General features: G+C 38.7%; 1 protein-coding gene across 3 annotated transcripts in view; it reads right to left on the bottom strand.

The window, feature by feature from the left end:
* Positions 1-26,152, bottom strand: part of CFAP95 (cilia and flagella associated protein 95) — a 192,658-nt gene that overhangs the window by 29,620 nt on the left and 136,886 nt on the right. For all 3 annotated transcript variants that reach the window (XR_010945003.1, XR_010945002.1, XR_010945001.1), the window contains one exon: positions 14,239-14,375. The gene's annotated coding sequence lies outside the window, so the exon portion shown is untranslated. The remainder of the gene's footprint in view (positions 1-14,238; positions 14,376-26,152) is intronic.

The following is a 26,152-nucleotide window of genomic DNA, read 5'->3' on the forward strand; positions in this document are numbered from 1 at the left end:
AATAGATACAATTTATTCTATGTCACCTTAGCCACAGACTCAAAAATAATAACCACTATTTTAGTCACGTATGATACAACCGATAAAAACACTTCATTAAAAAACAATTTGTAGAGACTAGGTAAGTACTCTACATAACACTGAATTTAAAAATATTTTGTAATTGATGGCAAAATTTACTAACCTACAGTTATTATACTTGTGACATTTTTTTTCCAACAGAATATAAATATGCAAATTCCAACGAGCATGAAGTGGCTTTTTTTATATTCTGGATGGCACCTAACCACCATGTTACTTCTTCTTTCTCATTAGTAGATGTGTTTTCTGATGGATGTAATGATGTGAGCCCACAGAGCACAAAACTCTGTTAAAGGTACCAGGGCTTTGTAAACTTTTTCAAAAGGCAACACAGGGCCTCTCACTAAAGTAGGAATAGTAACACACCAACATCAGTAAGAATGTTGGTGCTAGCATTTAAGTTGCTATTCAAGGGTATTATTACTATTAAAATCCTACTCTCACCCTGCTTCCCTTTAATAATATTGATGCCCTTATTTTATTTTATGAGAGGGGGTTTCCACTGGATTTTTCCATAAATCATCCCCTAGGCTTTTAACTTTTCAAAAATTATTTTGAACTTCTGAGTGGTGAGTTTTGCTCTCATGGCTCCTCAGTAACGACTAATGAGACTTCAAAGATGTGTACCTCTCATTCTATTCATTTGGAACCACATGACCCCTTCACTGTTTAATAAAATGCACTTGAAACTATTACTTGACATTAATGCATTTTAAATGCCAGAAAGATGGTAGGCACACATAAGAAGAATAACTAAAGCAATAATTCAGTGTCAGTGTTATACCAACATCCATAAAGGTCTAGAGTCATATGTTTATAATTTCAATTGAGTCCTAATTGATTATGACTATTGAGTTTGAAGAGAGTCCAGGTCAAGGGGAAAACTTGAGCCAGGATTTGGAAACAGGAATATGCAAGGTACATTTGAGGAATAGAAAACTGTCCAGTTTGGCTAAGTCATACAGTAGATAATAAAGCAGAGCAAGAGATAAGGCTGAAAGAAGACACTCAGAATATAAATCAAGGGTTGAAAACCAGACTGAAGTATCTGTACATGATTCTGAGGGCAATAAGGGCATGCTGAATATTTTTAAGCATGGACCTTGCTTGATTCGAGCCAGGCTTTAGGAAGATTAACAGAGCAGTGGCTTGCAGAACAGAATAGAGCAGTCAGGGGAGGGCAGGGAAACGGAGTCAGGATTGGAATCAGGGGGCCCCATTAGAGCCATTACAACATTTCCACTTCGATGGTCCCAGGCATCTCAAACCTAAGATCACCAAGACAGAACTCTTCATTTTTTTTCCCACCAAATATACTCCTCCCTTAATCTGCCCCATCTCAATAAATGGTACCACCATCGATCTAGTCCCTCCAATCAGAAACTAGACGTCACATTGGACTTCTCCCCTACTCCTACCCCAACATTTGATCCATCAGGAAGTCTTGACAGCACTACCCCAAAAGGACACCCTTTATCCAACCACCTCTCTCCATTTTCCCTGCCCAAACTCGAGTCTGGGTTTCTGCACCATAAACCTTCACCTGGACAGCTGCAACAATCTCCTGAGTGGTGTCCCTTTGCTCACATTCTGCAAATGGCACCTCAGAGAGTTCTGTACAATGTGTAAATCAGATCATATCACCTTCCAGTTTACAACCCTCCAATGTTTGTCTGTTGCGTTAAGAATAAAATCCAAACTTATCTTAGCCTAAAAGGCCCTATATATTCTGCCCTCTACTTAAGCCTCAGATTTCATTTCTCTCTTCCTCTTATTTATGATGCTTTAACCTTCTCCCAGTCACTTGAACATATCAGGCTTATTCCCACCTCAGGGTCCTTTTTAGTCTCTGGGAACTGTAGTGTAACTAAAAACAAAAGCCAGTGGAGTGTCAACTAGGACTCATTCTTTCACTGTGAATTTTTACAGAGCAGGGATGAGATCTCACTCATTAAATCTATTCATAGCTTTTCAACAGCCACATGTAAAGATTTTTGGTTTGTAGTTGCAGTAGCTATTGTAGAAATTGACGGTAATAAAGAGGGTCTTCTTGTGGAGAGCCCCCAAATAGAAGACTCTGCTAGCTTGTTTCCTCCCCTTGACTCTCTGGAGTGACATTTGGTTGACACAAACCAAAATATCAAAGGTGGTAGTGGGAAAGGAAGGGAGAGCTGAGATTTCTTCTGCAAAAACCTTCTCTGAGGCCGCATGGACCACTCCCACTCCATCTCCAACACTGTTCCCTCCACCATGTCAATTTCTCTCTAGAACTCTTGGTTCATTCAAATACACAAAGCTTCTACTACTTCATGTCACTGTAAAAGAACATATTCCCTTTAACATGTAAACATTTCCTCCCTTTTCCTACTATGTACCTTCTCCCAATCATACCCCCCAAACAAACCCATCCTTAATATTTTATTTATTTTTTTTCATCCTTAATATTTTAAAAAATATATATCTAAAACGTTTTCTATGTATATACGCATCACTGATTTTTAAAAGTTATCTCAAAATTCTGTGGCTGAAAAAAATCTTTTTTTCTTTCAGCACAGGGATTCTATAGTTTGGGACTTTAGATAGGGAATGATAAGAATGACTTGTCCCACCTCACAGTGTTTTGGGTTCAGCTGATTATTCAGGAAGACTCTCTCACTTGATGCTGGAGACTGAAACCAACTGAAGATTTGATCACTTACATTCTGGAGCCTCAGATGACTCGAAAATTAGGACTGTTGACTGGACTGCTCTATTTCCTGAAAGAAACCTCGGCTAACACAATAGGAACAAAGGTGGGGACTGTACCCAGGCAGAAGGAAAAGCATCCACATACCAAGTTTCCCTGGTGAGAGGGAGCACAATGCATTAGAGGTAATGAGAGAAAGCAAGTGAGGCTAGACACATACACACACACAGCAAGAGTGAGAAAGAAGTCCTAGGTGAGGGGCTAGACCCCACATGCCCTTATAGCTCAGTTTTAAATTTGTGTTTTACCTTAAGAGCAATGAGGACCCAGTTAAAGTCTTAAGCAAGAGGGTGAGGCATTGGGGGTTAGGACTCCAACATATCTTTTGTGGGGGGACACAATTCAACTCATAACACATGCTAACAGCATTCCACTGTTGCCAGTCCCTTGATGCTCCACCATGGTGCTCCACCATTTCTTGTACGTTAGCTGGGGCTTTTCCACACCACTATAAATGGTCCCTTCATTAAAGTCTCTTCGGTGAAACCCTTCAAGTGTGCCAGTGTTGCTCTGGGACCCTGACTCATAAATCCATTTTGAGAGCTATTTAATAAATAAAATGGGATGGACTTGGTGATGGGCTGCATGGGTAGGGAGTGGAAATAAGAGAATGGGAAATATCAGGTATAATTCCCAAGTTTCTGTCTTGTTGTTTATTGATGGGTGTGGTACCTTTCACTGAGATCAGGCATGCATAGAAGGACCACTGCACAGGAGATAACATATGTTATGACATATGAAGAATGCATAACCCACAAAAAAAAAAACATGAATGTCTGTGCATGACAGAGTTTATATGCTCTGGACATATAAAGTCAGTCAATTTGGATTCAAATTCTGGCCCTGCCACCTTATTATTTGAGCCACCTAGGACCTTATCATGTCCATTTTTATCTGTAAAATAAACATCACAATATCTGTGTCATAGTGTTGTTGTGAGGATTAATGAGAAGAGCCATATACAGCACTTAGCAAAGTGCTTGACATTTAGTAAGGGCAAGAAGTGCTAGTATTAGCCAGTATTACTCTTACACACTTAATTTCCATCTGGGGAAAGTATCACCAAAAATAAAGGTTTTGAAATGATCCACCTGAACGTTGGATTTAGGAAATAGGAAATAATTCCTATTTTCCACTGCAAATTTAAAACTATTTTAAATGTACTGCAGGACTGGAAAAAAGAAAAAAGTTGCTAGCAGGCTTGTACTTCTAAAGCTTTCTCTTTTCTATTTCATTTTGAACTCAGTATGCCTATTTAAAACAGTTACTAACCTTGATGCTGGATATCCATTGGAGATTTGGATAAATTTCAAAGCAATGTAGATATTCTAGGATGTCAAGGGGGCTTTGGAAAATTATGTAGTCTGATGTCTAATTCTTGGATGAGGAACTTAAGATCTGAGAGGTTAAATGACTCATCTGAGGTCACACAACTAGAGGCAGAGTTGGGACTAAAATCCAGGCCTTGGGACTCATAAACTGGCCCTTTCATCTCTAACATGGCAGCCTCCAGCAAAACAGTCCAGAAAGAAGGCACCCATCTACAAGCCGGGAAGAGAGCTATCACTGAAAACAGAACCATGTCAGTCCTTGATCTTGGAATTCCCAGCCTCCAAAACTGTGAGAAAATAAATTTCTATTGTTTAAAAAAAAAAAGTCCAGAAAAATGTTTATTGCACAAATTTTAAATTTATATGATGAACACAACGCTACTCTAAAAAAGTATATATATCAGTTAAAATGAAGAACGAGGCACCAAAGTAGGAGTTCAAAAACATACTGGAGAGCTTCCCTGGTGGCGCAGTGGTTGAGAGTCCGCCTGCCGATGCAGGAGACACGGGTTCGTGCCCCGGTCCGGGAAGATCCCACATGCCGTGGAGCAGCTGGGCCCGTGAGCCATGGCCGCTGAGCCTGCGCGTCCGGAGCCTGTGCTCCGCAACGAGAGAGGCCACAACAGTAAGAGGCCTGCGTACCGCAAAAAACAAAACAAAACATACTGGATTTTGATAAATTCACTCTAACAACTTCGTTTGAAAAATAGGTGAATGCTACCAAACGTAAGGTAGATAGTGGGAAGGAGCCGCATAGCACAGGGAGATCAGCTCGGTGCTTTGTGACCACCTGGAGGGGTGGGATAGGGAGGGTGGGAGGGAGGGAGACGCAAGAGGGAAGAGATATGGGAACATATGTATATGTATAACTGATTCACTTTGTTATAAAGCAGAAACTAACACCATTTAGTTAGTTAGTAAAGCAATTATACTCCAATAAAGATGTAAAAAAGAAAAAAGAAAAATAGATGAATGAGGATTTAACTGGCATTTAAAAATTTTTAAATGTATGTTCTTAACGAGGTGTCTGACTACTTTTACATATGGGAATAGACTTTTCTCACACTCCTGAACTATGAATTGTCATTTTTGGAGTTTTATTTTGTAGATTTGGTGATTTTTTTTGTCCTCTGCAGCAATGAATTAATGCTGTGTTCAAAAGTATTCATCCTAAAGAGATTCTATTTTATTTTATTTTATTTTATTTTATTTTATTTATTTATTTATTTTTGCAGTATTTGGGCCTCTCACTGTTGTGGCCTCTCCTGTTGCGGAGCACAGGCTCCGGACGCGCAGGCTCAGCGGCCACAGCTCACGGGCCCAGCTGCTCCACGGCATGTGGGATCTTCCCGGACCAGGGCACAAACCCGTGTCCCCTGCATTGGCAGGCGGACTCCCAACCACTGTGCCACCAGGGAAGCCCAAGAGATTCTATTTTAAAGAATTCTGACTCAATAAACCAATAAAATGGTTACATACCTTTTAATAATCAACCTGGTTTTCAAAGATTGAGTTAAAAAAATCTGAACATTACAACTGAGTCAATCTTGTTGTGATATTTGTGTGTAATTATGTGGAACCAATGAAATCAGTTTTCCTGCTTAGATATAATTAAAGCCAGAGATATTTATTTCTCCAAATCATCTTTTCTAGTGAAAAAAAAGAGGAGCTATAAGAAAATGAAAAATTTCAGGGCAAAATTGGAGAAAAAATTAAAATACACTTTCTGATGTTGGGAGAAAAGGGTGTAATTTTTTGTATTTAAAAAGAGTATGTTGCCCCGAGAAAACCATAATTCAAAAAGAGTCATATACCACAATGTTCATTGTAGCTCTATTTACAATAGCCAGGACATGGAAGCAACCTAAGTGTCCATCGACAGATGAATGGATAAAGAAGATGTGGCACATATATACAATGGAATATTACTCAGCCATAAAAAGAAACGAAATTGAATTATTTGTAGTGAGGTGGATGGACCTAGAGTCTGTCATACAGAGTGAAGTAAGTCAGAAAGAGAAAAATAAATACTGTATGCTAACACATATATATGGAATCTAAAAAAAAAAAAAGGTCACGAAGAACCTAGGGGCAGGACGGGAATTAAGACGCAGACCTACTAGAGAACGGACTTGAGGACACAGGGAGGGGGAAAGGTAAGCTGGGACAAAGTGAGAGAGTGGCATGGACATATATACACTACCAAATGTAAAACTGATAGCTAGTGGGAAGCAGCCACATAGCACAGGGAGACCAGCTTGGTGCTTTGTGAACACCTAGAGGGGTGGGATAGGGGGTGGGAGGGAGACGCAAGAGGGAGAGGATATGTATATGTATAGCTGATTCACTTTGTTATAAAGCAGAAACTAACACACCATTGTAAAGCAATTATACTCCAATAAAGATGTTAAAAAAATAAATTAAATAAATAAAAAGAGTATGTTGGGTAGACATAATAGTTAAGAAAAAAGCCAACCTAACTGAACTGGATTATGTTAAAAGAATTCTATTATCTCGAAGACTTGGTATCCATAGCAACTGAGACATCTCTATACTTACTTTTTCTATCCATAACAAGGGAAATAAATAGCCAAAGAGCTTGCTATTTCCTGATGTCATTATATCATAGCTAATAAATCACTATTTGATGAGACCCTTTAACAAACCCTACTGTTGTTTTACTTTAAAAACTGGACCCCCCCCGCAAAAAAAGAGAAGAAATAAGAAAATGTAACCAAAACACAGGAATGAAAAATCAGCTCACAAGGGAGAGTTGCAACAGCACATCTAAAGAGGGAAGGAGTTACTCTCTGAACTTGGCCCCATGCTGGCTGATGTCCAAGGCAGAGAAGCATATTCTGGGCTCCTGCCAAGCTACGGGTCACCTGGTCCTCTGACCATGCAGACTCGCTTGGTTTGAAAGGGAGTCCAGACCCAGTCAGGCCAACCTCAGAAAGACCAAAGATATTTTAAACAGAATGTCCAACCACTGACAGAGGTGTGCCTTTTGCATATATAATTGATTGTAGTTACAGAATAACTTTTTTCATTAATTAAACATTTGCTGTATGTCTATATGTACCAGTCACTGTGTGTGTAAGGTGCTAAGGATGTTAGATGTGAACAAGGCAGTCCCAGCTGACAAGAGGTTCACATCTCGTGTGGAACCTAGATATATCAAATTTTCTACTAAGAGCAGAAGAGACTCATTAACATCCATCTATGATGGGCACATCATTATATAATATCCTTAGTACCCAGGACAGTTTTTTGCAAACAACTGACACAAAATAAATGTTGACTGCATATAAGAACTCAAGGGTATGATCAGGATGAAGCTAACAAACAACGTTGAAATTATCTGTAAGAGGGAGATCTTCAAAACACAAAACCTCAAGTTTTAGTTAATGAAAGGAATGCAGTTTAAAAATTGTTATAAATAAAGATAAATAAAATTAAAGTTTTCAGAAATTCATGATAAAGCTGGGATTTGAATCTATGCAGCCTGGCTCCAGAGATTTCTTTTTTTTTTTTTTTTGGCCACACAGCATGTGGGATCTTCCCCAACCAGGGACGGAACCTGTGCCTCCTGCAGTGGAAGCTCGGAGTCCTAACCACTGGACCGCCAGGGAAGTCCCTCCAGAGATTTCTGTGCTTAACCACTGTACTATGCCACCTTTTAGAGCAAAGCAGAACAGAAAAGGAGGACGGATGTTAAATTCTTTCTACAGCTGCAGTAATTAAAAAAATAAAATAAAACCAGTCCAAAAGTGCAAACTGCAAACCTTTAGGAGCCAAACATACAGTTTGAATTACATCTATTCATTCATTCATTTATTCAACAAATATTCATTGTGCCTCCCTGAGCCAGGCATTATTCTGAGCACTGTGGTTTTCATGTATAAACACTTTAAACCATTGCTCTCATGGTCTCTTTTCTCCACAGGATTGGCTACCTTCAAACACACCTATGATTTACTTATTTATTAAGCTTATTGTCTCCTCTTAACAGAATGTACATTCCATGAGGACACAAAATTTTGTGTTTTGCTCCCTGAGAAAAACTGTCCTTAGAACAGTGCTTGGAACACTGTAATAAACATTTGTTGAATGAATGAATCATGGAGTTTACTTTTTAGTGGGAGATAATGTAGGTTTTTAGAATGAAATAATACTTAGGAATTATGTGCCAGGTAAGATCATAAATTTCCTGTGCCTCATTTCTCTAAAATACAGCAGAGATAACTCTTAATTACTATTGGATTTGGAAGGACATTGTAAGTTTTAAGCTAGATGTGCGAACACTTTGGAACCCAGGAAAGATTGTGGTCCCTAACATACAAGAAAGCTTTATAGTTTCTGTTTCTAAATGCCTTCTATTTTAAAGTATTAGGGAGATAAATCTGAATGTGTATTTATTATTTTCAGTGTTACTCCAGCATATCAATAAATGTTACAGGTGATGCAATGACCAGGCATCCTGACCTCACAGATGCTCAAAACCCCACGCTGGCCAACATCCTCACTATTTTACGTATTTTATCCCTATATTTATTTGTCTTCCTTCTTTCAGCAACCCTTTATCTTTTAAAGATTTGGGGGAATTCCCTGGTGGTCCAGTGGTTAGGACTCCGCCCTTCCAATGCAGGGGGCATGGGTTCGATCCCTGGTTGGGAAAGTAACATCCCGCAAGCCCTGCAGCACAGCCAAATAAACAAACAAAATTCCCTCCCCAGCCTTAAGCAAACATTAATCTACTTTTTGTCTCCATAGATTTCCCTATTCTGGATTTTACTTCTGAGTAGAAGCATAAATATGTGGTCTTTTGTGACTGGCTCCTTTCACTTAGGATGTTATCAAGGTTCATTCAAGTTACAGCATGTTTCACTGTTTTATTTTTACCTTTTGGCCAAATAATATTTCATTGTATGGATATACCACCTTTTGTTTATCCATTCATCTGTTCATGGATATTTGGGTTGTTCCCACCTTTAGGCTATTATGAATAATGTTGCTATACACATTTATAGGCAAGTTTTTGTGTGAACATATGTTTTCTTTTCTCTTGGATATATACCTAGGAATAGAATTGCTGGGGCATGTGGTAACTATGTTTAATCATTTGAGGAACTGTTTCCAAAGCAGCCACATTTTACATTCCCACTGGCAGCTTATGAGGGTTCTAATTTCTCCACATCTTCAGCAACACTTGTTATTATCTGACTTTTTAATTCTAGCCATCTTAGTTAGTGTAGTGGTATCTCACTGTGGTTTTGATTTGCATGTCCCTAATGACTAATAATGTCAATCATCTTTCCATGATTTGTATATCTTTCTTGGAGAAATGTCTATTCAGACCATTTACCCATTTTCTAGTTGGCTCATTTGACTTTTTCTTATTAAGTCATAAGAATTCTCTATATATTCTAGGTACAAGTTCTTTATCAGATGTGTGATTTGCAAATATTTTCTCCTATTCTGTAGCTTGTCTTTCTATTTTCTTGATTGTGTCCTGTGAAGCACAAAAGTTTTTAATTTTGATGAAATTCAATTTCTGTTTTTTCTATTGTTGCTCCTGGTTTTGGTATCATATATAAGAATCCTTTGCCAAATTCAAGGTCATGAAGATTTACCCTATATTTTATTCCAAAAATTTCACAGTTTTAGCTCTTACACTTAGACCTTTGGTCCATTTTGAGCTGACTGTTATTTATGGTGTGAGGTAAGGTTCCAAATTCATTCCTTTGTATGTGGTTATCCCATTGTCCTAGCACCATTTGTTGAAAAGACTATTCTTTCCCCATTGAGTGATCATTGGCATCTGTGTTATAAATCAGTTAACCATAGAGGTATTTATTTATTTATGGACTCTCAATTCTACTCCATTGATCTGTGGTAGCCCTCCTTAAAGGGGGTACATTTGTTCCAAGATCCCCAGTGGATACCTGAAACCGTGGATAGTACCAAATCCTCTATATACTATGTTTTTTCCTATACATAATACCTATGGTAAAGTTTAATTTATAAATTAGGCACAGTAAGAGATTAACAACAATAATAATAAAATAGAACAAGAGAATATAACAATATACTATAATAAATTTATGTCAATGTGGTCTCTCAAAGTATTTTATTGTACAAATTTAATGCCCTTTTCATCTTAACTAAGTACGTATCATGCACTATGGCCATAACTTTTGTAGTTTGAGGTACAACAGCAAAACTAGCATGAATTTCCTTTTTCTTCCTCACAATTTCATGGACAGAAGATTTGTTTTTACTGTAGAACTTAGCAACTTCAGCATACAATTTCTTTTCTTTCCTTATTAAGTTGAGAACTTTCACCTTTCCACTTAAAGGAAGCATATCTTTGGCATATCCAAACAGCCAGCATCACTACTCTTGCTCTTTGAGGCCATTATTAAGTAAAGTAAGGGTTACCTGAATATAAGCACTGTGATACCACAACAGTCAATCTGATAACCAAGGCAGTTACTAAGTGACTAACAGGTGGGATAAACTGGACAAGGGGATGGTTCACATCTCAGGTGGGATGGAATGAAATATTGTGAGATTTGATTATGCTACTCAGAACGGTTCACAATTTTAAACTTATGAATTATTTACGGAATTTTCCATTTCATATTTTCAGACTATGGTTGACTGCAGGTAACTAAAACTACAGAAAGTGAAAACAGGGATAAGTCTGTATATGTCTATTATTGTGCCAGTACCATGCTGTCTTCATTACCATTGTTTTGTAGTAAACTTTGAAGTCAGGAAGTATGAGTCTTCTTATTTATTCTGTTTGCAGGATTTTTTGGCTATTTTTGGCCCCTTCAGTTCCATATGAATTTTAACATAAGTCAATTTCCACAGTTGGCAATTTCTACAAAGAAATCAGCTCAGATTCAGGTAGAAATTGTGTTGAATCTGCAGACCAACCTGGGGAGTATTGCCATCTTAACAGCGTAATTTTTCCAATCCATAGATCTGGGAAGGTTTTCCATTTACTTAGATCTTAATTTCTTTCAAAATTGTTTTGTAGTTTTCAGAGTATAATGCTGAACTTCTTTTGTTAAATTTGTTACTAAGATTTCATTTGTTTTGATGCTACCATAAATAGTTTTCTTAAATTCGTTTTTGGTTTACATGTTGCAAAGTATATAAAAATACAATTGATTTGTATCCTTCAAACTTTGGGTATGCCCTCAGTAATCCTGGGATGACAGTGATATTGGTAGGGCCCTCTTTTTTTTTTCTTTCTCTGACCACACCCAGCTGTTAAAATCCACTAATTGCTAGCTAGTTGTACTATTGTTTTGTATAACACCCATAAACAGCTCCATAAATTAATCCTATCAAATTATGGCTCCTTTGAAGGAATGGTTTCTGATATCAGCATTTGGTATTTGTTCTCACCCCAGGAGGGTTCCTTCCAACTGTCTTATTCTGGTGCTCTCTTGCAAAGTAGCCAAGATGTAGCCAACCTCCATCTAAGCTCTATTTTATTAAATCCACAAATTTGCCTCACAACGGCATTTCACCACTATTTCCACTGTTCTTAAGAGTGCCCTTTGGCTTGTATTTCTGCATGGTTTATTGTGAATGAAGTCAGTTTGGGGGGGAAGAGATTGATTGCTGTCTATTTTATGGCTTGCTTCTTTGCCCAGGTGAAAATCTCTGAGCCAGGGCTCTGAAGCTGGGGGTGGGAACAAAGGCAAATTTCTCTCTGAGTGACACCTGTGCTCTAGGAGCTGCGAACTTGGTGGATGGGGGAGGCAGGAGCCTGAGTTTGCTTATCCTGGCATGAAGCCACTATGTCATAAGCTGGGGTAAGGGTGATGGAGCCCCAGTACTCTCAGCATGTCACACGCAAGGTAAGTCACCATTCCGTGAGTGGGCCTGATGGGAAGGGTGCCCTCATTTATTGATTGTACTGACCCAGGCCTTAGCCTCACTAACAGAGAGCTGGAGAGCAGGATGAGAAATGCTGAAGTCCTACGGAACCATAAAAGACCCAGAATTGCCAAAGCAATTCTGAGGAAAAAGAACAAAGCAAAAGGCATAACCCTCCCAGACTTCAGACAATACTACAAAGCTTCAGTAATCAAAACAGCATGGTATTGGCACAAAAGCAGACATATGGATCAATGGAACAGAAGAGAGAGCCCAGAAATAAGCCCACACACCTACGGTCAATTTATCTTTGACAAAGGAGGCAAGAATATACAATGGAGAAAAGATAGTCTCTTCAGAAAGTGGTATTTGGAAAGTTGGACAGCCACATGTAAATCAATAAAGTTAGAACCCACCCTCATACCATACACAAAAATAAACTCAAAATGGCTTAAATACTTAAATATAAGACATGACACCATAAAACTCCTAGAAGAGAACATAGACAAAACATTCTCTGACATAAATCATACCAATGTTTTCTTAAATCAGTCTCTCAAGGCAATAGAAATAAAAGCAAAAACAAACAAATGGGACCTAATCAAGCTTACAAGCTTTTGTACAGTAATGGAAACCATAAACAAAATGAAAAGACAACCTATGGACTGGGAGAAAATATTTGCAAATGATGCAACCAACAAGGACTTAATTTCCAAAATATACAAACAGCTCATACAACTCAGTAACAGAAAGAAAGAAAGAAAGAAAGAAAGAAAGAAAGAAGGAAAGAGAGAGAGGGAGGGAGGGAGGGAAGGAGGGAAGGAGGGAGGGAGGGAGGGAGGAAGAGGGGGAGAGAGAGAGAGAAAGAAAGAAAGAAAGAAAGAAAGAAAGAAGGAAAGAGAGAGAGGGAGGGAGGGAGGGAAGGAGGGAAGGAGGGAGGGAGGGAGGGAGGAAGAGGGGGAGAGAGAGAGAGAGAGAGAGAGAGAAAGAAAGAAAGAAAGAAAGAAAGAAAGAAAGAAAGAAAGAAAGAAACCACAACCAAAAAATGGACAGAAGACCTAAATAGACATTTCTCCAAAGAAGACATACACATGGCCAATAGGCACAGGAAAAGGTGGTCAACATCGCTAATTATTAAGAAATGCAAATCAAAACTACAATGAGGTACCACCTCACACCAGTCATAATAGCCATCATTAACAAGTCTACAAATAACAAATGCTGGAGAGGGTGTGGAGAAAAGGGAACCCTCCTACACTGTTGGTAGGAATGTGAGTTGGTACAGTCACTGTGGAAACAGTATGGAGGGTCCTCAAAAAGCCAAAAATAGAACTACCATATAATCCAGCAATTCCACTCCTGGGCATATATATGGAGAAAACCATAATTCAAAAAGATACATGAACCCCAGTGTTCATTGCAGCACTATTTACAATAGCCAATACATGGAAGCAACCTAAATGTCCATCAACAGATGAATGAATAAAGAAGATGTGGTACATATATACAATGGAATACTATTCAGCCATAAAAAAGGATAAAATAATGCCATTTGTAGCAACATGGATGGACCTAGAGATTATCATACTAAGTGAAGTAAGTCAGAAAGAGAAAGACAAATACTATATGATATCACTTATATGCGGAATCTAAAATATGACACAAATGAATTTATCTACGAAAGAGAAATAGACTCACAGGCATAGAGAACAAACTTGTGGTTGCCAAAGGAAAGAGGGAGTCGGGGAGGGATGGACTGGGAGTTTGGGATTAGCAGGTACAAACTATTATATATAGAATGGATAAACAACAAGGTCCTACTGTATAGCACAGGGAACTATATTCAATATCCTGTGATAAACCATAATGGAAAAGACTATGAAAAATAATGTATATATATATATATATGTGTGTGTGTGTGTGTGTGTGTGTATAACTGAATCACTTTGCTGCACAGCAGAAATTAATACAACATTGTTAATCAACTATACTTGAATAAAGGAAATTTTAAAAATAAGAAAGAAATGCTGAAGTCCTGTTTCTCCTGGGAAGAAAGCCCTCCAACTGGGAACGGGGAGGAGAGAGATCCCTGTCCTGTTGTCTGCAGCAGTCTGGCATGAAGTCTGCCTCACTGAGCTGGGAGAAGAGAAGGAGAGAGTGCTCCTTGTTCACCTTTCTTACCAAATTTTTGTAGATTTTCTTGAATAGATGTTTCTTCACTTGCTGTTTGTTCTTAGGACCATTTCCAGAGGCTTTAATATTTTTTAAAGTAGTTTTCAGCAGTTTCTCTGTGAAGCAAGTCATCAGATCTCCTCACACTGTAATGCAAGAAGTCCAGCAAACCTTCATTTTAATGGGTTTATTCATTGCTAACTTATAGCAGAATGGCTATGAAGTACATGCTGTCCATTCATTAATGCCAAATGGATTTGTATCAACTAGTAACATGATGTGAGGTCCTCAATTAATAGCGGCAAGATGCTTATGGTGAAACCATGCTTTGCGCTGGTGAGATCACAGGCACTAAGAGAAAACAGCTCATAGAAGTTGTCGGTTTGTCAGTAATCAGATAGACACCGTACACTAACACAAATGATTAAACTTCTAAAACTCAACCTGTTGTACAGGCTTTGAAGAAGCTGTGAACCAATTAGTCTTTTTATCTTTCAGAAACAGCCTGGAAAACAGGTTCTTAATTCCTGCTCAGCTTGATTTCTGGGCTTAAAATAAGAGATGTCAGTGATATAAAACAGGGAACAGTTGATTAAATCTCATCTGAATTTTAAAAGCTAAATGCTTGGAAAAGCTCTAGTCATTTGCAATAATCACATTTACATCTACCTTGATGAAAATGAGGTACTGCTAAACCTCAGAATCATTCTCAGCTCTGGAAGGCATTTCATGTTGTCTAAAGTCTTCAGAGAGGTGCCGAGGAAGCACCTGATGTTACTTTGTGAATATTAAGAACACAGAGTCCTTTTGTTTCCAGTTGCGCCTTTCCTTTGATGCTAAAACCTAGCACCCAAGAACTACCAATGAGTTTGAAATAGAAGAGTCTATGTTTTCTAAAGATGTTTCAGGGGCTTCCCTGGTGGCGCAGTGGTTGAGAGTCTGCCTGCCGATGCAGTGGACATGGGTTCGTGCCCCAGTCCGGGAAGATCCCACATGCCACGGAGCGGCTGGGCCCGTGAGCCATGGCCGCTGAGCCTGCATGTCTGGAGCCTGTGCTCCACAACGGGAGAGGCCACAACAGTGAGAGGCCTGCGTATCGCAAAAAAAAAAAAGATGTTTCAGGAGGAAGAGAGATGTATTGTGCTCAGATATAATTATTTGACTTTTGACTCTAGGGGTTGCTATTTCCCAGTGGACTTAAAAAAAAAAATCATTCCCATAATGATTTTATATCTTCTAAGCGGAAAATATGGGAACAGCAGGGGACTGACATTTAGTTCATTAGGTTGGAACTGAGGTTTCCCACACTGATGCCTCTGGGTACTGAAAATGCACACTCTCCCCAGAGAATAACCTCTCCCCCACATCTGTGTGTCCAGCACCAGCATGAGGTGGTATTTATTTAGTTGGGTCTCATTTTGTAAGTTGTCTTTTTAATCCTTTCTTAGAATTTATATATACCATATTAGTTTTCCTTGCACTTACAAATCGAGTGATAATAATGTAAGTGGATACATATATGTGCTTACTATATACCAGAATCTGTTCTAATGGCTTCGTGTATATTAGTTTACTATTCACCACCACAACCTCAGGAGGGATGTGAGGCATAAAGAGGTTAAGTAAATTTCCCAAGGTGAAACAGCTGGCAAAAGGCAGAGCTGGGGCTTGAAGCTCTGGCAATCACTACAGTGGACTGCCTCCATATGAATAATAACTTAACATTGCTTCTTGAGGCAGCAGAATAAGTGAGCAGTAGAGTGGTCCAAACAAAGTCAGAATGGCTTTAGGGCTCTATTCTCTCTGCTTACTAGTTCACTATTAGGTGAGGGTCTGTATACACACATACAGGTATGTAGGAATGGTTTTACTATAATGGATGTGGAAGTTCCAGTGGGCAGATAAAAGTAACATACTGAACTGATTACAAAAGATTTACATAGGCATTTTAGCACTACAAGATGAGCTTAAGGTTGAGACTGCTGGACCAATAAATAGAACCAGATATGCAGATGTGCTTTCTAAGGAATCAACTTATGAAGAGTCTAATATTTCCATTAAAAAACAACTTTAGATTATTCACTGAGAGAATCCAAAATCATCTTCTACAGTAATAATGAAACCAAAATTTTATAACCCATCCCAACACAAATATCACCCTCTCATTAAAATCACTAATTTCCAGTTCAGAAAGCCAGTCAATCCTCACAGCTAGCTATATAGGAACCAACGCCCAATCAAGGAGATTAAGTGGCTATGCAAAGAAATTATCAATCGTCTGTCAAGAATTAGTGTTTCTTACTGTGAAAAAGGTCACTTCATTTGGCCATTTGGAGTTGCAGACCAGGTAGCTGTGTTTAACCTGGAATCATCATTCATACAACTTAATGAACTACAAGCTCTTTGAGGAGCAAAGATCATGTCTCACACATTTTTGTATATCTCTCTTTTTCTGACACGTAGTAGGCCATCAAGAAATATTTATTAACTTATTTTGATGCAGTAATTGCTATAAAATGTTAGAGACATGCATCATACATAATTTATTATACATGCACAGTTGGTCAATCAGGCAATTTCCATATGCATGAAGATTGGAAAAACCTGAGCTATGAACCCCTGTCCTGCATATGCTTTTTGGACCTCAGTTAAACGGAAGGGAGGGAAAGTATCATATCCTCCAGTAGAGGGAGCCAGACTTTAAGCGTTAACCAGATCACAATTTATTCCATAGTACTGTGTGCCAGATCTAGAAAGAGAAAATAAGCATTTTGATACATAATCTTCATTTCTGGGTCTTAAATAACACAGTAAAAATGGTATCATAGAGACTGACACTAAATACAAGATTTTTCCTAGCAATAAATAGTAATTGTTTCTTCTGTTTTAACCATTCTCTATCAATTTCATCAGAAGTGGTAGGAGTTTTACAAACATTTACTCAGCTTGTGAGTTCAAGTTCAAGTAAAACTTAGATATATAAAGGTGTCACTACAGTTTGGTCATTTTTTTTAAGTGGGAACTTTTTCATTTACAGGTAAAGAGAAAAGTCTTTTTGTTTTTTATTGAGATATAATTGACATATAACATTGTATTCATTTTAGGCATACAACATAATGATTTGATACATGTATATATTGTGAAATGATTACCACAATAAAGTTGGTTAACATCCATCACTACACATAGTTACAATTTTTTCTTGTAATGAGAACACAAGAAAAAATTAAGATTTTTCTTAATTTTTAAGAAAAAAAGAAAAATTAAGATTTTTCTTCAAGTAAATCAAGATTTATTTTCTTAGCAACTTTCAAATATATAATACAGTATTATTAACTATACTTCTCATGTTGTACATTACATCCTCAGGACTTACTTATCTTATAACTGGAAATTCATACATTTTGACCACCATTTCCTCCACTCCCCATCCCTGCCTCTGGCAACCACCAATCTGTTCTCTGTATCTATGAGTTTGGTGTTTTTTGTTTGTTTCTTTCTTTGTTTTAGATTCCACATATCAGTGAGATCATATTTGTCATATCATATTTGTATTTGTCTTTCTCTGATTTATTTCACTTAGCATAATGCCCTCAAGATCCATCCATGTTGTTACAAATGGCAGGATTTCTTTCTCATTTTATGGCTAAAAAATAGTTCATTTTATATATACATATATATATATATATAAAATATGTTTTATCCATTCATTCATCAGTGGACAGTTAGGTTGTTTCCATGTCTTGGTTATTGTAAATAATGCTATAATGGTACAGATATCTTTTCGAGATAGTGATTTCATTTCCCTTGGATAAATACTTAGAAGTTGAATTGCTGGATAATATGGTAGTTCTATACTTAATTTTTTGAGGAAACTCCATACTGCTTCCCAAATTTGCAGCACCAATTTAAATTCCCAAGAACAGCGTTACAAGTGTTCTCTTTTCTTCACATCCTCTCCAACATTTGTTATCTATTGTTTTTTATTATAGCCGTTCTAACAGGTGTGATGTAATATCTCATTGTGGTTCTGATTTGCATTTTCCTGATTAGTTATGTTGAGCATCTTTTCATGTACCTGTTGGCCACCTGTATGTCTTCTTTGGAACAATATCCATTCACTTCTCCTGCCCATTTTTTAATCGGATTGTTTTCTTTTTCTGCTGAGTTGTATGAGTTCTTTATATATTTTGGATATTAACCCTTTATCAGATATATGATTTGCATATATTTTCTCCCATATGTAAGTTGCTTTTTAATTTTATTGATGATTTCCTTTGCTGTCAAAAACTAAAGATTTTAACACATATATATGGAATCTAAAAAAAAAAAAGGTTCTGAAGAACCTAGGGGCAGGACAGAAATAAAGACGCAGATGTAGAGAATGGACTTGAGGACACGGGGAGCGGGAAGGGTAAGCTGGGATGAAGTGAGAGAGTGCATGGACTTATATATACTACCAAATGTAAAATAGATAGCTAGTGGGAAGCTGCCACATAGCACAGGGAGATCAGCTTGGTGCTTTGTGACCACCTAGAGGGGTGGGATAGGGAGGGTGGGAGGCAGACGCATGAGGGAGGAGATATGGGGATATATGTATTTGTATAGATGATTCACTTTATTATAAAGCAGAAACTAACACACCATTGTAAAGCAATTATACTTCAATAAATATGTTAAAAAAAACTAAAGCTTTTTAGTTTGATGTAGTCCCACCTGTTTATTTTTGCTTTTGTTGCCTTTGCTTTTGGTATCAGATCCAAAAGGTCATTGCCAAGACCAATGTCAAGGAGCTGCTTTCGGGTTTCCCTGGTGGCACAGTGGTTAAGAATCCACCTGCTAATGCAGGGGACATGGGTTCAAGCCCTGGTCCAGGAAGATCCCACATGCCGTGGAGCAACTAAGCCCATGTGCCACAACTACTGAGCCCGCGCACCACAACTACTGAGCCCGCGCACCACAACTACTGAGCCCACACACCACAACAACTGAAACCCTCGCACCTAGAGCCCATACTCCGCAACAAGAGAAGCCACCGCAATGAGAAGCCCGTGCACTGCAACAAAGAGTAGCCCCCACTCGCCGCAACTAGAGAAAGCCCACATGCAACAACGAAGACCCAATGCAGCCAAAAGTAAAATGAATAAATTTTTTTAAAAAAGGAGGTGCTTTTTTCTAGGATTTTTATGGTTTCATGGTTTGGAGTCTTACATTTGGCTCTTTAATCCATTTTCAGTTGATTTTTGTGTATGGTGTAAGATAGGGGTTCAGTTTCATTCTTTTGCATGTGACTCTCCAGTTTTCCCAACACCATTTATTGAAGAGATTATCACCTCCCCATTGTAAATTCTTAGCTGCAAAGTCTTCATTACAGTATTTTGGGTGAAGAGGTCAAGATGGCAGAGTAGGAGGATGTGGAGCTCACCTCCCTCCACAAACACATCAAAAATACATCTACATGTGGAACAATTCTCGTGAAAAACTAACAGGAACTGGCAGAAGAACTGCACAATCAAAGATATAAGAAAGATCTCCATGTAACTGAGTAGGTTGGAAAAAAAGGCATCAGGTTGGGACCTGCGCCCCAGAAGGGTTCTGAAAGGAAGAGAAGGTCCATATGGGTGGACCCTTGCCCGGGGGAGCGAGCAGGTTGAGCCACAGTCTGGGCATCCCAGTCCTGGGGTTCTGTGCAGAGGAGACAACCCCCCCTCCATGGCTGTTGGGAGAACTGCTGGGACAGACAGAAGGGCTGGAGAAGCCTGGACGCTACTCGCGAGGAGTGTATGCGTGCTGGCTTGCCAACAGTCAGGGCGGAGAAAGCCTTGCACTGATGGCTGCCGCCTTGCCGCACTCCTCAATCCGAAGGGGAAAGCACACCAGCCCTGCTCATTCTATACCACAGCCTGGTGTGAGATCTGGGCCAACTGAGCCCTGGGAAAAGATTCAGTCTAGCTATGCAGAGACAGACTGGGGGGCCTGGGGTGTGATCTGGGTGGGGCAGAGGTGGCCATTGGCAGAGCAGGCATGGGGCGGTAGTGCTGCAGGAGTGTACAGCAGGTCATCTCCCAGAGCACTCTGGCCCTGCCCACTGCATACCACAGCTTAGTGCTACATCTGGGGCAGACAGGTCCTGGGAGAAGACTGCCACAGAGGCAGCCTACATCTCTAGCAGCAGCACAGCCACCTCAATTCCTACAGCCCCAACACCCTGACTCCCAGTACCAACCTAGCGAATATTCTGGCCCCACCCACTCCATACCACAGCCTTGCACTAGATCTGGGATGACTGCAACAAGGGAAGGGATGCTATCTTGGGCTGTGCCTAAACAGAGCCACAGACACCCACACAGGTAGCACATCAGTCCTCTGTGAGCACACAAGCCCCACTTGCTTTAGCAATCGCCTCCTTTAGGGCACAGCATGCACTCAAGGGGAATGGAGACTGACTGAGATTGGCCCTCAGGGCTTCTATTCCAACAACTGGGGAGCAGACCACACTCCTGACAAGGTGGTGACAGCCACAGAGCAGAGAAGTCCCACCTCACACTCTGCACAGGCTTTAGATCCCTCAACACCAACCACACACCCTATCAAGGTGATAATGTCCAGCAAACCTTGAGGAAAGACGTGGCTGGTGTCCATATCAAAAATAGCCCTCACACCAAAGACACTGGACACACACAGTCTACAGAGGGATGCTCCCACATAAAAGCACTCCTTCAAGACCACAATAGATAACTGTTTCTCCTAAATTCATAGAGTCTGAGAAAGTTAGGTAAAATGAAAAAGCAGAGGAACTACTCCTGATTAAAAGAGCAAGAGAAATCCCCTGAAAGAACAAATAATGAAACAGAACTCACTACTCTACCAGATAATGAGTTCAAAAAGGTAATAAAAACGCCAATTGGGTTAAGAAAGATCATCAATAGAAATGCAGATCACTGTAACAAGGAACTAGAAACTATAAAGATGAACCAATAAAAAATAGATAATTCAACTTCCAAGATAAAAAGCAATCTAGAAGCAATGAATAGCCGACTAAATGACACAGAAGAACAAATAAGTGTCATGGAATATAGAATAAGGGAAATCACCCAATCAGAACAGCAGACAGAAAGACAAATTTTTAAAAAATGAAAGCAACATACAAGGTCTATGGGGGATAATATAAAATGTGCCAACTTATGCATAATAGTGGTTCCAGAAGGAGGAGAAAGAGAGAAGGGGATCGAAAATATATTGAAGAAATTATAGCTGAAAATTTCCTGAACCTAAAGAAAATGGATATCTAGGTACAGGAAGCACAGAGGATCCCAAACAAGATGAACCCAAACAGACCCACAGCAAAACATATCTTAATTAAAATGGCAAAAGTAAAAGAGAGGATTCTAAAAGCAGCAAGAGAAAAACAGAGAGTCATATACAAGTTTTCTAAGAATTTCAACAGACTTCTTCGATCTCATCCAATCCATTAACTTCCCCCTCAGTCTACTTTAGTGATGCCCCATTCATCTATTCAACAAATATTTATTGAGCACTAATTATGTGCCATACTCTGTCCTACATACTGGGCATACAGAATTGAAATACTCCTGTTCTCATGGAACTCACATTCTATTTATACTCAGAACTAGCCCAGCCTGAATATCTTAACCTCTGGTAATATACTCTCTCATCACAAGCTCACACCCTTTTCATTTTCTCATCCCCTCACTCTTCCAAATCCCATAATTCCATCCCACAAGGTCCTCCGGTCTCTTGGCCACTCCATACATCCACACTTGACCACGCTTTCCTTCTTAAAGTGTTTGGACCCATACATATAGTACAGCACTTCAGCAACACTCTTAACAGTTTCAACTGTTTAACCCTTTTATCTACACACCCTCATCCATGATGATCTTCTTACTCTTCACAAGTAAACTCAGTTTTAATTACTAACTATGTATCCACCACAGAAAACTCTCATAGCTCCAGATCATTCTTCTGGGCCCCATTCCCATTATATCCAACTACCTGCTAGACGTCCCCACCTGGAGGTCCCAAATTCAACATGTCCCAGACCGAACTCATCTTCTTCCACATTTCCACTTTTCCTTTGGTGCTCTCTATCCTCATCAGTGGCACCACCATGTCATCTTGGACTCCTGCCTGTCGCCCTCCCTAACTAATTAATCACTAAGACCTGCCAACTGTAAATCTTAACCTTCTCTGTGTGCTGCTCTCTGTCCACAATGACATCATCTCTCTCCTCACCCTTACAGTAGCTTCTTCACTGGTCATTCTGCTTCTAGTCATGCTCCTTCCAAGCATTCCTCCACACTGCCTTTGAGTTATCTTTCTAATCATATTTCTTATCATATTACTCACTGCTTAAAGCTCCTAATCTCCTGGATAAAGTCTTTTCTTCTCCATGATATATATGGCTTTTTATGATCTGGCTCCTGTCTTCCTCTATTGCCTCAGTGTCTTAGTCAGTTTTGACTACCATAACAAAATACCATAGACTGGGTGGCTTAAACAATGAACATTTATTTCTCACAGTTCTGGAGGCTGGAAGTCGAAGATTAAGATGCAGACAAATTCAGTGTCTGATGAAGTCTCTCTTCCTGGCTTGCAGACAGCCATCTTCTAACTGTGTCCTCACAGGTGGGGAGAGAAGTGGGTGGTGGGGGGCAAGCTCTGGTCTCTTCTTATAAGGGCACTAATCCCAAAATAAGGACCCCACCCTCATGACCTCATCTAAACCTAATTACCTCCCAAACACCCCACCTGATAATACCACCACACTGGAGGCCAGAGCTTCAACTTACGAATTTCAGGGAGGACATAAACATTTAGTCAATAACACTTAGCTTCCATCACTTCCTGCCACTCTCCCAATCAAAGAATTTTCCAAAATTCATCCTGCCTCTGTGACTTTACTCTAGCTGTTACCTCTGTCTAGAATTCTCTCCTCATCTCACGTTGTTCAATGTTAACAATACTCACTCTCTTTTAGGCAAATGTGTGCTCTTTCATCATGTTTCAACTCATGTGTCCCTCCTTATTGAGTAGCCTTCTCTGACTTTCCCCTAACAGAACAAAGAACGTCTCTAGAATTCCATTACATTTGCACACATATCCATTATAGCAATTATCATATTACTGTCTATTTATAGATTTATTTCCCATATAATCTATGGTTTTAGATACAAGCCAGTCCTAGGTGTTTAATAAATATTTGTGGAATGAGTGAGTAAGTGTATGGACAACATACATTTCTAACAACACAGCACTACTAGGTCTTCTGCTTTGAAATGTGTTTACTATTCAGAAACCATTTATAGTCCACATTTTTTTAAATGTTGAAAAGCAATTTGGCAAACTTCTCAAGTTCAGCTGTTTTCTTCAATAAAGTTTTAAATTGAAGTATAATATACATATCAAAAATAAGCATACAAAAGCTTACAGCCCAGTGAATTTTCACAAAGTGAATATAGTGTGGTAACTACCATACAAATCAAGAAAAGGAGCATTATGCTCCCTGAAGCAGCCCTAATGCCCCTCCTAGTCATATCCCCCCAAATAATCACCATTTCAACTTCTAACATTCTAGATTAATTTTCCCTTAATTATATGTTGAACTTTTTATAAATAAAATTACAGAGTGCTTTTTTTCATCTGTGGACCCTTTTCACTTTTTTTTTTTTTTTTTTTTTTTTTTTTTTGCCTACCAGATTTCTTTTTTGGAGCTAGTTTTGCTGAATGCATGTAGAAGTATTTTAGCCATTTAAAAAATAAGGTATTTCATCCAAGCAAATCAGTTTATGGAAAAAACAAGTTTCACATCACAAGCCTTGGCTATCAAATATTAAATATCACATCTTTGTGACAATTTCTCAGCCAACATCTTCAGGTGCCAGCATTCATCATAAATGCTTTTTAAAAAATGTTTAAATAAAATTTTCATTTTAGAATAGTTTTAGATTTACACAAAAGTTGTGAAGATAGTACAGAGTTCCCATATATCTCTCACTCAGTTTTCCCTATTATTAGCATTAGAATGGTACATTTGTCACAATTAAAGAACTAATGTTGGTGCATTATGATTAAGTCCCTACTTCATTCAGCTCTCCTTAGTTTTTATGTAATGTTCTTCTTCTGTTGTACGATCCCATGCACGATGTCACATTACATTTAGTAATCACGTGTCCTTAGGCTCCTCTTGGCTATTACAGTTTCTCAGACTTTCCTTGTTTTTGATGACCTTGACAACTTTGATTAATACTGGTCAGATATTTCATACAGTGTCACTTAATTGGGATTTATCTGATTTTTTCCCATGATTCAACTGGAGTTAGGGGATTTTACAGGAAGACCACAGAGGTCAAGTGCCATTTTCTTCATATAGTATCAAGGGTATATACTGTCAACATTACTTATCACTGCTGAGGTTGACCTTGATCACCTGGCTGAGGTAATGTTTATCAGGAGTCTCCACTACAAAGTTACTCTTATTTCTGCACTTACATATGGTACAGTTTGGAAGAAAGTCACTATGTGCCGCATACACTGAATAAATTGGACGTTATGCTCACATGCCCTACTGTTCTATTGTTTAGTTCTTCTGTTTAGAACTAAAATTCTAGAAATATTTTCTACTGTTTAGTTCTAAAAGTCTAGAAATATTTAAAAATTTCATCATTGATATTTTCCCATGAATAATCATCACCTTCACTCCACATCAGCAGCAACTGAAAGGTGAGATGATCCACTTATCCTCTACTCAGAAAAACTCCTTCCCCTACTCCAGGACTTCAACTGAGGCAAGCTCATCTTCAGAGAAATCGAAGGTTCTTTAGCATGCCATCTGTCTGGCAATCTCTTGAGATACTTTTCTCTGCCTGATTTCTCTGAAGTGAGAGGCATTAAATTTGCCTCCACACTTACTTCATCTACTTTTTTTTAAACCGTCTTATCGTGCCTCTCAATTACCCATTTCCTTGAGGTTATTTTTGTCTTTCATAGCTACTGTTTTGCAGTTATTCAATAAAATCAGAAATGCCAACAGCTTTTTTCCCTATCTTCCTGCTTTATGAAAGAGCTTTTTGCATACTCCACTGGACTTTAAACTACTTATGAGAAAGAGGCATTCTGAAAAGAAATGCTCTTTGCTTTATGATTTCCCTATGTTCTTTTCTTTTCTTCAGCTGGCTTGAACAGAAAAGTGTTTTCAGATTCCTATATTTGCTGGAGCCTTTTAGAAATGTTTGTTTGATGTACTTCAGTTTTTAAAAAGCCATTATTTACACTATGCAATTTGTTTTTCAAGCATTGACTAAGGGCTTTCATGTGGCCAATTCTTGGGTCTCATTAAAAAAAAAAAGCCCAATCAACTCTTTAATGGCCAGTGTTATATCAATTAGCTTATCAATATACTATCTGAAATGTCTACTCAGAGTTTGTATATTTTTTTTAATAAAAATGTGAATTAAATAATCAAAAGTGTACAATATTGAAAAATATGCTACTTTTAATCCATTTTTTCTCTTCTCACTTTCCAATTACTACTTGAATTTCTCCTCTCCCAAATATTTCTAAATTTGCTTCAGATTATCCCTTTCAGTTTGTTTTCTTACCTGGCAACTCTATCCATTTGTATAGACTTAAGTTTAATTAAATGCAATTTTTTTCTGATAGTTCTTAAGGTTAGGCTAAGAACCTATAGAATCTTACATTCTCATGTTCAATAAATAAATGGACATTTATTAGGCATCTACATGAATTCAACACATTAAATTTTAAGGTAGGACTTCCCTGGTGGTGCACTGGTTAAGAATCCGCCTGCCAATACAGGGGACACAGGTTCAATCCGTCATCCGGGAAGATGCCGCACGCCGCAAAGCAACTAAGCCCATGCGCCACTACTGAGCCTGTGCTC

Source organism: Pseudorca crassidens, chromosome 7, assembly GCF_039906515.1.
Source record: "Pseudorca crassidens isolate mPseCra1 chromosome 7, mPseCra1.hap1, whole genome shotgun sequence".
In the NCBI taxonomy this organism is placed as follows: domain Eukaryota; kingdom Metazoa; phylum Chordata; class Mammalia; order Artiodactyla; family Delphinidae; genus Pseudorca; species Pseudorca crassidens.